This window comes from Fringilla coelebs (assembly GCF_963513975.1).
Source record: "Fringilla coelebs genome assembly, chromosome: 3".
Taxonomy (NCBI): Eukaryota; Metazoa; Chordata; class Aves; order Passeriformes; family Fringillidae; genus Fringilla; species Fringilla coelebs.
Window position 1 is genome coordinate 49107907 of NC_140030.1, and position 12993 is coordinate 49120899.

Sequence of the window (12993 nt, forward strand, 5' to 3'; positions counted from 1 at the left end):
ACTCAGGGCTGGCCTCCTCAGACCAGATCCCACTCTGTGAAGGATTCAGATGTGCCAATTGAGGTTCCCAGTTTTAGGAAGTGCTGGGACTTATTCAAGGGTTTCCTCCATTCCTAGATTCATTATGATTTAAAACACTTAATTTTGCTAATAAAGTAACAAATTTCTGGGTTATTCTAATTTAATAACCTTAATTAACTTCTTAATCACCTTCCTTACATTGTCATCTTGTGTATGCCTGAAATAAAAGTTATTATAGAAATGTGAAAAAAATTGCCATAAACAGTTAAGGAAGTTTGGAGAATATGCAAGTTTATGAATGTCATTTAGCATTATACTGCCAGAAAGAAAAAGAAAAGTATTCTTTGAAACGCTCAAGTAATATGGCAGGACTGGGAGCATAGGCCAACGAGTGGCATGTGGACCGGCCATAAAATTAAAAATAAACTTAAGAGTAAATGTGCAGCTAAATGCAGACTGTGAGGATAGGATGTGAACTTCAGCTATTTCCTGGAGCTAGTGTGGTTCCAAAGTTTAACAGCTTTAGCCTTTGGAGACCTGGAGGCGTGCATACTTGTGTTCAGTTTCTCCTCCTTTCATCTCCCCCCACTCGGAGCCCCACCACCCCCCAGCTGCCCTGCTCGCTCGGCTCTCCCTGCAGAAGGACACTCCTCCTGCCCTCTAGCCACCATCCCACATGGCTCTTGGCACTCAGCACCCCCTGCAGCAGCAGCAGAGCCTTCCTTCCCATCCTTGCCTCCTTCAGCCTGCTGTGGCCCAGATTCCCATTTGCCCTCAAGGCTACTGGATTGCAAAGGATTCCCTGCTACCTGTGAGGGCAATCCGGGGATAGCAGCAGGTACCTGGCCCAGCAGAGCCAGCTGCTCTCAGGGCATGCTGGCTAATGCCTGATAGTGAAGACTTTTTTTCTGTGCAGTTGTGATGTTTGGGCACCCTTCTTTCACAGGTAAATTGTTGTCATAGTGTTGTTTTTCCTGAACAAATGTTTCTCAAAATGTTGGTGCTACATGATTGTAATTTCTTGAAAATATATTGGCCATTGCAGAAGGCTCAATTCTGGGAAGTAGCAAGCTCCCAGGGCTGAGACCTCAGTGGACACTTTTTTTTTTTTTTTCCTATGAAAAAAAGAGGCAAAACAAATCTTAATATGCTCTTGGGTTGGTATTTTCCTTGACCATAGAGCCTTAAGATCTTGGTAAGAATTGGGATGATAGAGGAAAAATAATTGTGTCTGCTTTATGTGCTACACAGTCCACCTTTACACTAATTTTCTAAACACACTATGCTCCAATGTTATTTTATTCCAAATGTGGTGAATAACATAGTGTTGCATATTAAAATAGCCCCAAGATGAATAAACATATACAGTATTAGTAAACGTTTCTAAGGATTTTACTTGTATGAAGGATTTTCAAGTTCCCCAAAAATAATTTCCTCTTTGTGCTGTAAGTCAGAAAAGACAGAGAAATTAGAGGCCCACACAAGGAACCACACCAGATTTTGGGCTCTCCTTTCCTTTTTATCTGGTAATTAAGTCAATGGAGACTTAATTACAGACTGGTTTTTCAGTGTAATGCCTTAATGTTTGTGGATCTTTATCGTGCAGCTACCACTGACCCCTTCAGGCTTCAGCTTACAAAACTCTCAATCCTGCAAATGATCTACCAAACTGATCATTTGCAGTGAGGGGAAAATCCCACTAGTGGCCCTGTGGTAATAAGTGAAACAGTTCTCAAAACAAAGGCGCAAGAAATAATCCTGTATTTGGAATACTGATAGGAGTTTCATCTCTTGAAGTAACTCTTCATCTGTGCATTCAGTCCTCACAATGTTTCAACAACAGTGGCTAGCTGTCACTTCCAGGAGAACATTATCACCTGTGAAGGAATTGGTACATCTGGGGCCAACTTCACCTGCAGTTTGGGGAGTGCTTTCTACCAGGAATTGAAGGGTGGGAGGAGGCAAAACAGAGATTTTTTTTTTCACTATATGATTCTGTGTGCAAAATCTTGAAAAAGAAAGTGTTTTGTAGATTAATTGTTTGAGGAAGTGTTTTGTAAGTGAATTGTTCCTCTGAGTGACCTTTTCTTTTACAGTGCCTTCATGAAATGTTGGTGAAAATAGCAGCTTTGCTGAGCATATTAATAGCAGCAGTTTGTACCCTGCAAACCATTTCATGGGTCACCAGCTAAGACAGAGCTCATTAAAAGATAATTTAAGTTCTTCTTCAGTCTAGGCAATCCTGGGGTAATTCCAAGGTAAGCCAATTCATGTTAACAATTAAAACAAAACCACCTGAACAATCTTAACTCTGCTTTATTGTGCATACACATTGTGGCATAGCCTTGAGGTACATCCCCATGTGCTGCTTCAATCCCACACCAGCAGGGCTTTCAGCTGATCCTGATGGGATGATGAAGGGGCTTTTTCATAGTACACTGCAAACTACAGTTCTCCAGCACAGGATTCATCTCATTAACTTTAAAAGTCATAAGCCCTAATTATGTAGCCTCTGTAGGCACTCTGTACTCCTTTCTCCAGAGGATGATTCATCTGACCTATTTTAGACAACCACTCAGGGTGAGATGTGTGTCTTGATTTGCACAGTTGTGTTTCCTGTGAAATGATTGAACCCTCAGCTTCAAACCAAACACTAATGCAATCTAGGATGTTCAAATTGGTCTTTTGTCAAAATTTTCCGAATTCCTTGTCTAAAGAAACAGTGTCTCCTGAAAACTAGTGGGAGTTTTAGACAACCTATAAAGTTATTAGGTTAATTAAAAAGGTAAGTGGGTGTAAAGAAGATATCAGGCTTTAACAAGAGAGCTGATGAAATGATGCAGAGAGATCTTCTGAACACTAGTTCTTGCTGTCATTTTTCAAACCTGGATCACTTGCCATAGCTTTCTTCTTCAGTAAAAAATGCTCAGTTCTTTCAGCCAACAGACTTGCCCCCAAGATTTAGTCTAGCCTGCAGCAGACTGACTGTCCTTTTTAGGCTACCCCTCTCAAACTGTGCATGACTCAGCTGCCCACGTGTCAGTATGAGCATGGATCCTACCCCCCTTTCAGGGAGCCTGGAAGTTCACAGTTGCAATGATTTTCTTTTACTGTCAGTTTTATTCTTTGCATGTATAACAGGTCTGTTCTTCATACATCTGTGTTATAGTACGTGTTGGTTTTGCATTATACAGAGTTATCAACATTGTCTGTTAGCACTGGCATTAAAAGGTTTGTGCAATGTTTTGCCATGTCACTAATTTATCTTTTACACAAATAAATAAATAGCATATCTTTATTTCACATATTCATCCTTCATCTAATCTATTTATCAAGCAATGTGAGCTAAAAACTGTGGAGAAGTACCAGGGGATTCAGCAGAGAAAGTGTGTTCTGGTCTGTATGCTGGCTGGTGTATCATAAAACCTTGTCTCCAGCACACGCCTCCCAACCTGAGCAGGGCTGTGGGTGCTGGAGTGGTGTAAGCCAACTCCACCATCAGGCATTACAGGCATTTCTTTCATTGGTGGGAAATATCTGGAAAATCTCTCTGCATTTTTGGCACTGTGAATCTTATGCTTAGCCACAAGTTAGAGATAAATTATAGTACATTCAGCTGCCATTAATTTTGAATTAGGAGGGTCATTTATATTTATCTTTTTTCTTTTTCTTTTCATATAAATATCATTAAAGCTACAGATTCCAAAAGTTAGGATATACATTAACAGAGTGTGCTCACTAATCCCAGGAAGATCATGCCTCCTGTTCCATGGGATTTAGGCTTGTATCCGATTCAAACAGATTTGTGATGTGAAATGCTAAACAGTGCTGCTGGTGACTACTTTTTCACAAAGGCCAGTGCTGGTACCTCATTTTTCTTGCCCTCACACACTCTCCATTGCACTGGAAACTGAAAAAAAAAAAAATTGCACTGGAAACAAACAAGTGAAAAAAGCCACGGTGTTTTCTTCCATGGTTGGATGCCAGTAGTTGGCAAAATGAAAGCCTGGACTGAGAACTGAAGGCTTTTTCCATTCTTCCTCCTTGCCATACCAAAGGGGACTCATGACCAGCAGCACGCACGGCTGGATTCAGGTGTGACCCGGCTCTTTGTGTCCTTGACCCTGGGCTGCTTGGGCAGCCTGTGACACCAGACTAGAGCAGAGCCCAGTGACAGGATGCTGACACTGTTTTCTGGTGGCCACTGTCAAAATCTGTTTAATTTATCTGCTTTGCCATATGTGTGCAGCAAGTTCCCTTGGCCCCGTCAAGACACTGGCAGGGAGAGCCAAGTCATGCCCCTTGGCTTGGCTCACCTTTGGCAATTGTTCAAGCTTTCATCTTGCCTTGGAGTAGATGACATTCGCTCACAGCAATCCTTTGTAAATGTTCACCCTTCAGAAGGCAGGAGTGGTCTCTGTTAGTTTATATGGGTCCAGTTTGAAGCAGCTAGGTTTGAGGCCTGAGCACTTTCCATCCTTAAGGAAATGTCATGGGGAAGTCTACAGGCTCTGCAGAGCACCAGATTGAACGGAAAGCTTTTTTCCCATTCGAATAGTTTTCTAAATTACTTCTTAATTTTCCTTAAAAATGAGAGAGGGAACCTTGTATCTTAGAAGAGAATTAATAACGTTGTTTTGTGCTGGAGAAAATCCTCCTTCAGGGTGTGAACAATCAGATGATGAGAACAGTTCATCTCAGAGACCAAGCCAGCCAGATAGAAGACAGCAGACCTGTTATCCCTGTTAGTGCCAAGCTGAGATTGAGGCAGCAGATGCTACCTCTCAACAGAGCTTACTAGGCCATGCCAAACAGCATGTTGACATGGTTAGATGGTATCCCAACTTCTTCTGGCCTGCAACAGCTTAGCTCATTGCAAAAGCAAAGGAGCAGGCAACCACACAGGACCTGGCAGACACACCTACACAACAGGACTCTGGGTTGGTGGAAGAGTTGAAAAGCAGCAGGGTGAGCTGAAAGCTGTTCTTTGCACTTTGGAAAGTCTCCCCCTTGCCTGGCAGACCAGTTCCCTAGTCTGTGGCTCTCTGCATAGCAGAGCATTTGTTTGTACTGCAGAAGGGCTGTTGTTGTTGCACTGGTGACCATGGACCCACTGACCATGGACCCAGCACATGCAGGGGACATCAGGAGAGCTCTTACACAGAGGGGCAGTCAGACCATTCAGCTACCAGAAGTCAGTTAAATGAAAACTGCAGTTTTAACCACTTTGTCCCTTCCTGCCCCCCAGTATGTGTCCCAGACCTGGGTGCCACTTTTTGTAGTTGCTTACACCAATACTGCTTTTCCTATGAGACGTGCCTTGTGGGTACCTGCTGTGATTCCCAATGGTAAATTATGGTTTAACTTTTAAATCCCAAATATTTTTTAACATTTATTATTGTAGCCAGGTCTCATCTTACAGTCATCACTACCCAAAGTTCTGTCACGCATCAAACTCTTCAATAATACTGTGACATGCAAAATCTAAAACTAAAATAAGGATGTTATGCATGTTTTACCTAGTAATCATTGATAATTTAAACTAATGTCTTCAGCATTTTATGGAAGGGTATTTAAATAGCACAGAGAGGATAATTCCAGTGCTCCTTTGGAGATTTAATAATATTAAACAACTTATATATAATAAAGTCTCGATTTTATGGCTTCAGAAAAAAAAATTTTAAGCACATATCAGTGTTGCTTTGTTTAAAATGACATCCACAAACCAAAAATACAAGTGACTAGTCTTATGGGAAACTTATTCTGAGATCAAATGGTGGCAGTGTAATGGTGACTGCCATTGCAACTGCCTCAGGTGGCATGGCCTATAAGCAGGGCTAGACAAGATGAAAACAAAATGTCTTAAAATTATTTATCTTCTTCTGGCCATTTCTGTTCTTGACCAGTGACTGGTTCTGTTTGAAGTACACCCTTTGCAGAGTCTGCCTGTGAAGACTATTCCAGAGACTAACTTTTCCATACAGATTATTTTTTCCAGTCTAGTCTTTCCCCTGTATTAATTTTTTTTGTTGCTTCAAAGTTCTAGTAACCTGCCAGAGAAAATAACAGCAGAAGTTCTGCAAGATGGAGAATGGAGAACTAGCAAAAAAGACACAGAGAGAGCTACTGCTTGTAGCAGAACTACGTAAAGGAATGGTTTTTTTGGTGAAAACAGCAGTCAAGTGTGCCCTACTTATCATTCTGTCACCTTTTCTCTGTGAGTCACAAGTTGTTTTCTTTCTGGAGCTTCACTTCCTTTACCTCAACAGTGAGAACAAGCAGAAGGCCTAGGACAGTTTGACTCACTGAGCAATGAGATCCTTTCATACAAGGGATTCCCTGTGCCAGTGGGCATCAAGGAAACCAATGCCCAGCTGCACTTAGCAACCAAGTCAAGTTTTTGGACAAAAATCACCTCCTTGCCCTGTCTCTACAGGGACAAGAAGCCAAGAATTGGACCTCATTGTGACTTGTTTTCCTGAACATAAGTCCCAGAAATCAGTTTATTATTATCTCCAACTCATTCCTTCTAAGTTTGTATCTTCCCTAGGCACATGTAATTTCAAAAGACTTTGTTCATTTTTGAGTCATTGAACTTTACAAGACTAATACAATAGTATGAGGAAAGGCACGAAAAGGGCTGGTTTATATACTGCAATATCACAAACCACCTGGAAGAACTTGATGCAGAACAAAATGTTCTTACTCCTACAGGTCATTTAAAGGCACATCTTTACAGGCCCAGTCTTTGATACTCTTTTTGTTTGATGACTTTTATGACACACATGATGCCTTCCAAAATGAGCAGTCAGGGTGAAAGCATAGCTGTTGAGATAGTGAATGCAGCATTCACTCCTCAAAGTTATGAAAACATAGTGTCAAAAGGCAGATGAAGTGACAGTGACCTGAAATAACAGGAAGCTGGCCTCAGCTGTAAATCTGGCAGGGGCTGAGGGTGATGGTGATGGAAGCTTGTGAGCTGTATCCAAAGCCATGAAATATAGCCCTGCCCCTGAATAAACTGGAAGACATATTTCAGTCTACAGCAAGTCAGAGTTCAAGCATCAGCGGCCTTCAGAACCTCTGTTCAGACCTTGTTCAGATCCAAATACAGAAGCTTTAGAGTGATCTTTTTACTCTACTGTTAAATTTCATTGGCACCTATGTCTTCCCTTCTGTGCAGCTGTGGGATTTCCCCAACAGAGTCACTAGCATTCGTATTTCCCTTGTGGAAAATGGAAATGAGAGGGTAAACTCTTGCATTAACTTTAGCCCTCTCCTGGTAGTCTGGAGGACAGTGCTTGAGAATCCAAACTCTGGCAATTCTTTTTTCTTTGCCTTAGAACATGCAAGGTTTTGTGAAATCTGTTCTGCAAAATGGCTAGCAAAAGGTGAAAGAAAATCACGAGGAAAAGCAAAGAAATGTGTGAAGTAAAACCAGACTCATATAAGAAAGAATTTACTTGAACCTGGGAATCTGATTTATTCCATCAGAGAAGAAAAAGAGAATGAGTGCTCTGTATGGAAAAATTGTATGCCCTGATGCTTTACGGGGCACAAGCATTTCAGAGATTCACACATGTCTGCATCCAGCTCAGACCCAATGGCAGCAGTAATGAGGATTAGTCTCCCTTTGCCCAGTACCTGCTACCCATTTCCTTAGTAGAGAAGGACTTTCTGGAAGGATCACCAAGGGAGACAGTGTGCAACACAGGTCTGTTGCTTTTCATAATATGATTTCCATATTAAAAGCTGTGTCTAAGGAAGCTTGATGGCAAAAGTGCTAGAAGACAAATACAGTCTGGCTGGCAGATTGAGTTAGATCTCCACTAAGACTAACAATTCTTCTAAATGAACCGTTCTGTGAACTTCTGGCTGCCTTCAGACACATCATGAACATCACAAATACATGGATCCATGATGTGCTGAGGCCAGTCTAGATGCTGGCTCTGCCTTAGGAGGACACTTCATCCATCAACTGCTTTGCTCTTCTTCACTGCCAGCTTTCAGCCAGAGCAGCCAGCAGGTGGCTCAGCCTGGCCACGCAGCCACTGGGTACCAGGAATCTGGGAGAGACACCTAACAAGAGAGGAGGGGAGCTGGACTCCTTCTTCATCAGTGGCTCACAGTGTTAATGGTAGTGGAACTGCATCCCAGAAATACCTGTTATAAAGTGATGTGGGGAACTGATGAGTCCGTACTTGGAAACAGAAGATTCTTAATAGGGCTGAGCTGTTGCTCACAGCAGTGGTGTTTGTGCAAGGTCTTCTAAAATTTTAAGTGATCTTTTTTTGGTCTGAACTAAAGGACTGCTGATGCTAAGTATCTTAGCTAAAAGCCTTTTTTCCTTTGGTAGGCCTGCCCTGGATCCCCAGTCTTTTGAGGATAGTCCATTGAGATTTTAAAGTTCAAGCTCAGTTTCATCATGCCCGGATTGTTCACAGTGGAGGGACAGTGATTGTTCACTGTGGAGGGACCTTGCACTAGCAAATGGAAGAGATTTTATAGTGCACTAGCAAATGGAAGAGATCGTCCTTCCCACTTCACTGCTTAAGTCCTATGAGTGTTTGTGCTGACAGACAGCAACTGGGCAGTAAATGGGTTATGTAACACCCCAGAACAGGAAAAAAAAGAAAGGACGCTGACATCCTGCTACATAAGGACTATTTCTAGTCTTGCCTCTTGGCTCCTATAGGTCTGCTCAGAGGGGAGGACAGGGATTTCTTCACTTGCAGTTCCAATGATTTCTGCCATGGTCGTTGGTAGGAAGTCGCACAGCCCCCCAAGATCCTGCTGCCAAAACTGAAAAGTTTGTTGTCTCCCTCTGCTTATGGGCAGGAGGATAAATTTGGACAGAAAGATAAGTTTGCTGTTCCCAGCAAAATTAACCCAGGACCACAGTATAAACTGCTTTCCTTCAGCAGCTGTGTGCTTTTGGCTGGTGCTTGCTGGTGGCACAGCTGGAGGTGGGCACTGCATGCAGACCCGAGAGGTCAGGCTGAGACACCAAGTTGAGTGACTGTGCCTTCTGGAAAGCATTCTCAATAAGATTGCTGTATTCCAACATTTTTATTTGGAAGACCTTGTGCACACTCACATTTTAAGCATAACCACAGTCAGTGCATTAATGCATGAGAGATTTACAGACCACACTTGAAATTCCAGTCTGCCCATTTTTAAAAAATCATATACTAAAAAAAAAAGTAAAAATTTTTGTGATGTGTGAGAAGATATGGACCTACACGAAATTTCTGTCTGATTGTGTTTTGATGTAGAGCCCACAGGTTGAACTTTCAGCCTTTTACTTGCAATCTTTTCTAACAGTCATCTGAAAATCACAAAAGCATTGAACCCAGCCACCTTTGAACCACCAATGTTATTGAGGTGATTCAGGTTTTCCTTTGAAAATGCTGAAAGATCATACTCCAGCAGGAGAAAGATGAGACTCAGTATTTTTCCTGTTGGTCTTCACAGGACTCACATATTTGTTTCTGTATTGGTAGTGATTCATATCACAAATGCCTTTGTCCATTTCTCTCTTTCTGCTACAATAGCCCAGGTAATTAACTAAGTGAAGAGGCTGTCAATTAAACATTGATACTAATCTTGGCATAAAAGCTCCCTTAAGAAACACTGAGTTGGAACATATTTTACAGTGACACCACTGCCTTCATTCAGCTCACTTCTCAGACAATTAAGTGCTCCAAATGTTTGTGTGTCATCCAGGCAACATTAGTAGCATGAACGACCCCTGGTATAGATACAGTCCTGCAAAGAATGCCTGGAAATACAATGCCTATTGTGCCAGCAAGGCTGATTTTATCAACCAGGAGACATTATATAGTTAATTAATGCCAAGATCTTTAATGATAAGATTGTCAAGGACAATTAAGAAGATTATTATAAGTGTCCTTGGTAACAAGAATGCAGCACTGATTTTAGCTTACTTTCACTAAGTGTGGCTTAAAGGTCAGTTTCTCTGAAGTGTGAATACTTAAGCATTCTTCGGATAGATGTCATTACACATTATTCCCAGGAGGAAAACACATTTTTCTAATGTAGCTGTAGCACATGAAAATTAATGTGAAGCTCTTGCTAAGAAATAAAGGTAAAATATTTCAATGAGGAACTTCTGGGCAGTGTCACATCCTCAGCAGCAGCTCTGTTGAACAGGTCCATGTTCTGAGATCAAGTCAATGGAGCAGCTTCCTCCAACTTCAGCCCATGTGGTTCAGAACCATGACCACACAGTCAATAAATGGCCAGACCCTCCTCAGTGAACCCTTTGGTGCTCAGTAAGCTTTTCCTGTTCTTCATCTGCCTTCATCAGATCCAGCCTTTCTGTGTCTCACTCATGCACCACAGCAAAGCTTAAAGGGCACTTGGCATAAAATCCCTCTGGATAAGCTCACAGAAGAAAAGTTATACTGCTAGCACAGATTGCATCCTGAATGTTGAAATTAAGAGGAAAATGAATTTTGTCTGTTAGAACTGGGGAAAGATTTACTGCAAGAGGGCATTTCAGCCTCTTAAAATGGCATTGTAAATGCAGGGCACTTTATGATTTAAGTGATTACATGTAAGATGGAAGTGGTTTTTTTAACTCCACCATCCCTTACATATTAATTCAGTATTTGGCCCCTGTCTGATGGCCAAAAACCACTGACTCAAAAATAAAGAAAACACATTTGTCAAGGTGAGAATATTCTGATCTAATGTTCTTCTTTGTGATGGGGACAGACTGCAGCAAAGACCAGCATACCTGAATCTTGAATCTTCAAAAAACATTCAGCAGTTCCTAACAAAAAATCAGGAATCAGTTTTAAGTATGAGTTGTTTGAGGAACGGGTGACCAATAGATACAACTTCTCAGATATGAAAGAAATAATTGCTTAGAAAATGTTTCCTAGTTAGAAAAAGATATGAACATTATATATATATATATTTAATTACAACCATTATAAGAAGGGAAGAAAAGGACATCTTTCAGAATATACAGTTTTCATTGAGAGAAATTAAAGGAATATCTAAAATATCAGTAGCCACTTAACTAAAACTTAGTATAAGGCATTAAAAAATATACAATAGATAAATCCATGTCAGGCATCAGGTTAATATAGAAACAGATGTTGTAATTATGAATGGGATTCAGTAAAAATTGAGACATTTAGCAGAGGCTGCTGTGCCATGTTTAAAACAAATTTTATAGCAGTTACAACTGCAAACAATTAAAGCAAATCAATTAAAGTCTACTCAAGATGACCAAGAAATAATTGTGTTCAAGATGACCAAGGCTAAGACACTACAAGCTACAAAAATATGGTTAAAGGCAATCAGAATGTTTTCTGACACATGGATCTTAAACATAAAAAGCACTAATGTCACACTAATTTGGCCAATAAATGCAACTGTTTTCTGATAGTGTAACTTAGATTTATCCCAGGCATCTGATACAGCACCAAATGCCACACTGATTTTAAACCCCCAGTTTGCTCTGAACTTGTTCTGTTTGCCAGTGCCTGGTGTAATGGGTTGGGAAGCCTGGCCACCACCATAATGTAAGACAGGAATTCACATATGCAGCCTGTGGCCTCCAAAGCTGCTCACACACCATCTTGCTCACTCACCCCTGAGACAGTACAGTCTTTTTTTAAAAGGATTTTCCAGAAGAATCAAGATCTGGTCCTTCCTTTTAACACAAAAAGGCATTTCTCACAGTGTAGAATACCACAATTCCACAATGTCATCAGATCACAGAAAACATATTTTCATTTATTTCATAACTAATTATCTCCAGCTGAGACAATTGCTTTCCAGACATGAGTCCCACCAACATAAATACATTTACTGGGCATGACTGTCATTCTCTAAGCTGCTGCCAGCTGTGATGCTGTTTCTGCACCTTTGTTTTGGAGTGGTGAAGCCCACTCATGCACTAGAACATGTGGCAGCTGAGAGCTCACCTCATTCTCCCCAGGCATTTACCAAAACCACGGCCACACTCACTGCCACAGCTGCACCCCACTATCAGAAGACTGCTGCTTTGCATGAGGATGTGAAAAGCTGGAAACCACCAAAGGGCTCTGTACACAAGCTTGCCCTCTCACCCATTTGACAACCTCCTTTCCCCTTTCCTTCCTTTCATTCTCTCACACTGCAGATTTACTTCATGTCTCTGTCTGGTCCTAAGCTGATATTTATGGTTTAGGTGTACCCAGGCTCCAGACCTGGGGGAAGAAACAGCACTAGGACCCGTTGAAAGTCAAAACCAGGAGTTTGGTAAATACCCATAAATGTTGGTATTTATCCATTACAGTTTCCTCTACTTCTCCTTCCCTTCCTTCCTTTCCATACCCAGTCATTATTTTCTTTTGCTTCTCATCTTTCCACAGCTCATCCCCACACAGAATTCTTTGGAGACTACTTAGGGCTTTCTGTAAAAAACAGTTGATTCATTATCTACTTTTTAAAGGGGCCAAATGTTTGTTTCTCTACATGTTCTACCACAACTGTCATTGAGCATCCCTTTTACAGAGGTATCATCAAGTGCACCACTGAGAAGAGACTCATAGAAAATAAATAATATTGGAGCTCACTGGCTAGTGACAATCACCACCACAGGGACCCAGTTATCTGCTTCCACACTTGAGGATGTTTCTGAGTACAGATAAGACTCAGTGAGTGAAAGGCTAAGCCTGGATGCATTGCCACTTGCCGTCTTCCCACCAGAAGCTGTTGTGTAACTTAGTAATTTCAGAGCCCACTCTTCAATTTACTCCTCACACTTGGAAAATTGAGAGGTTCATTTGCCTGTGAGAGACACAGAGAAACTTTGAAGCACCAGCAGCAGAAAAAATATTGCAGAGATATTTATTTACTACACAGAAATAAATCTGTTTGCAGGAAGGTGGGAGGAGAGTAGTGAATAAAAGCAAAAGTTTTTGCACAAGACTTCATGTTCGGCATCAAAAC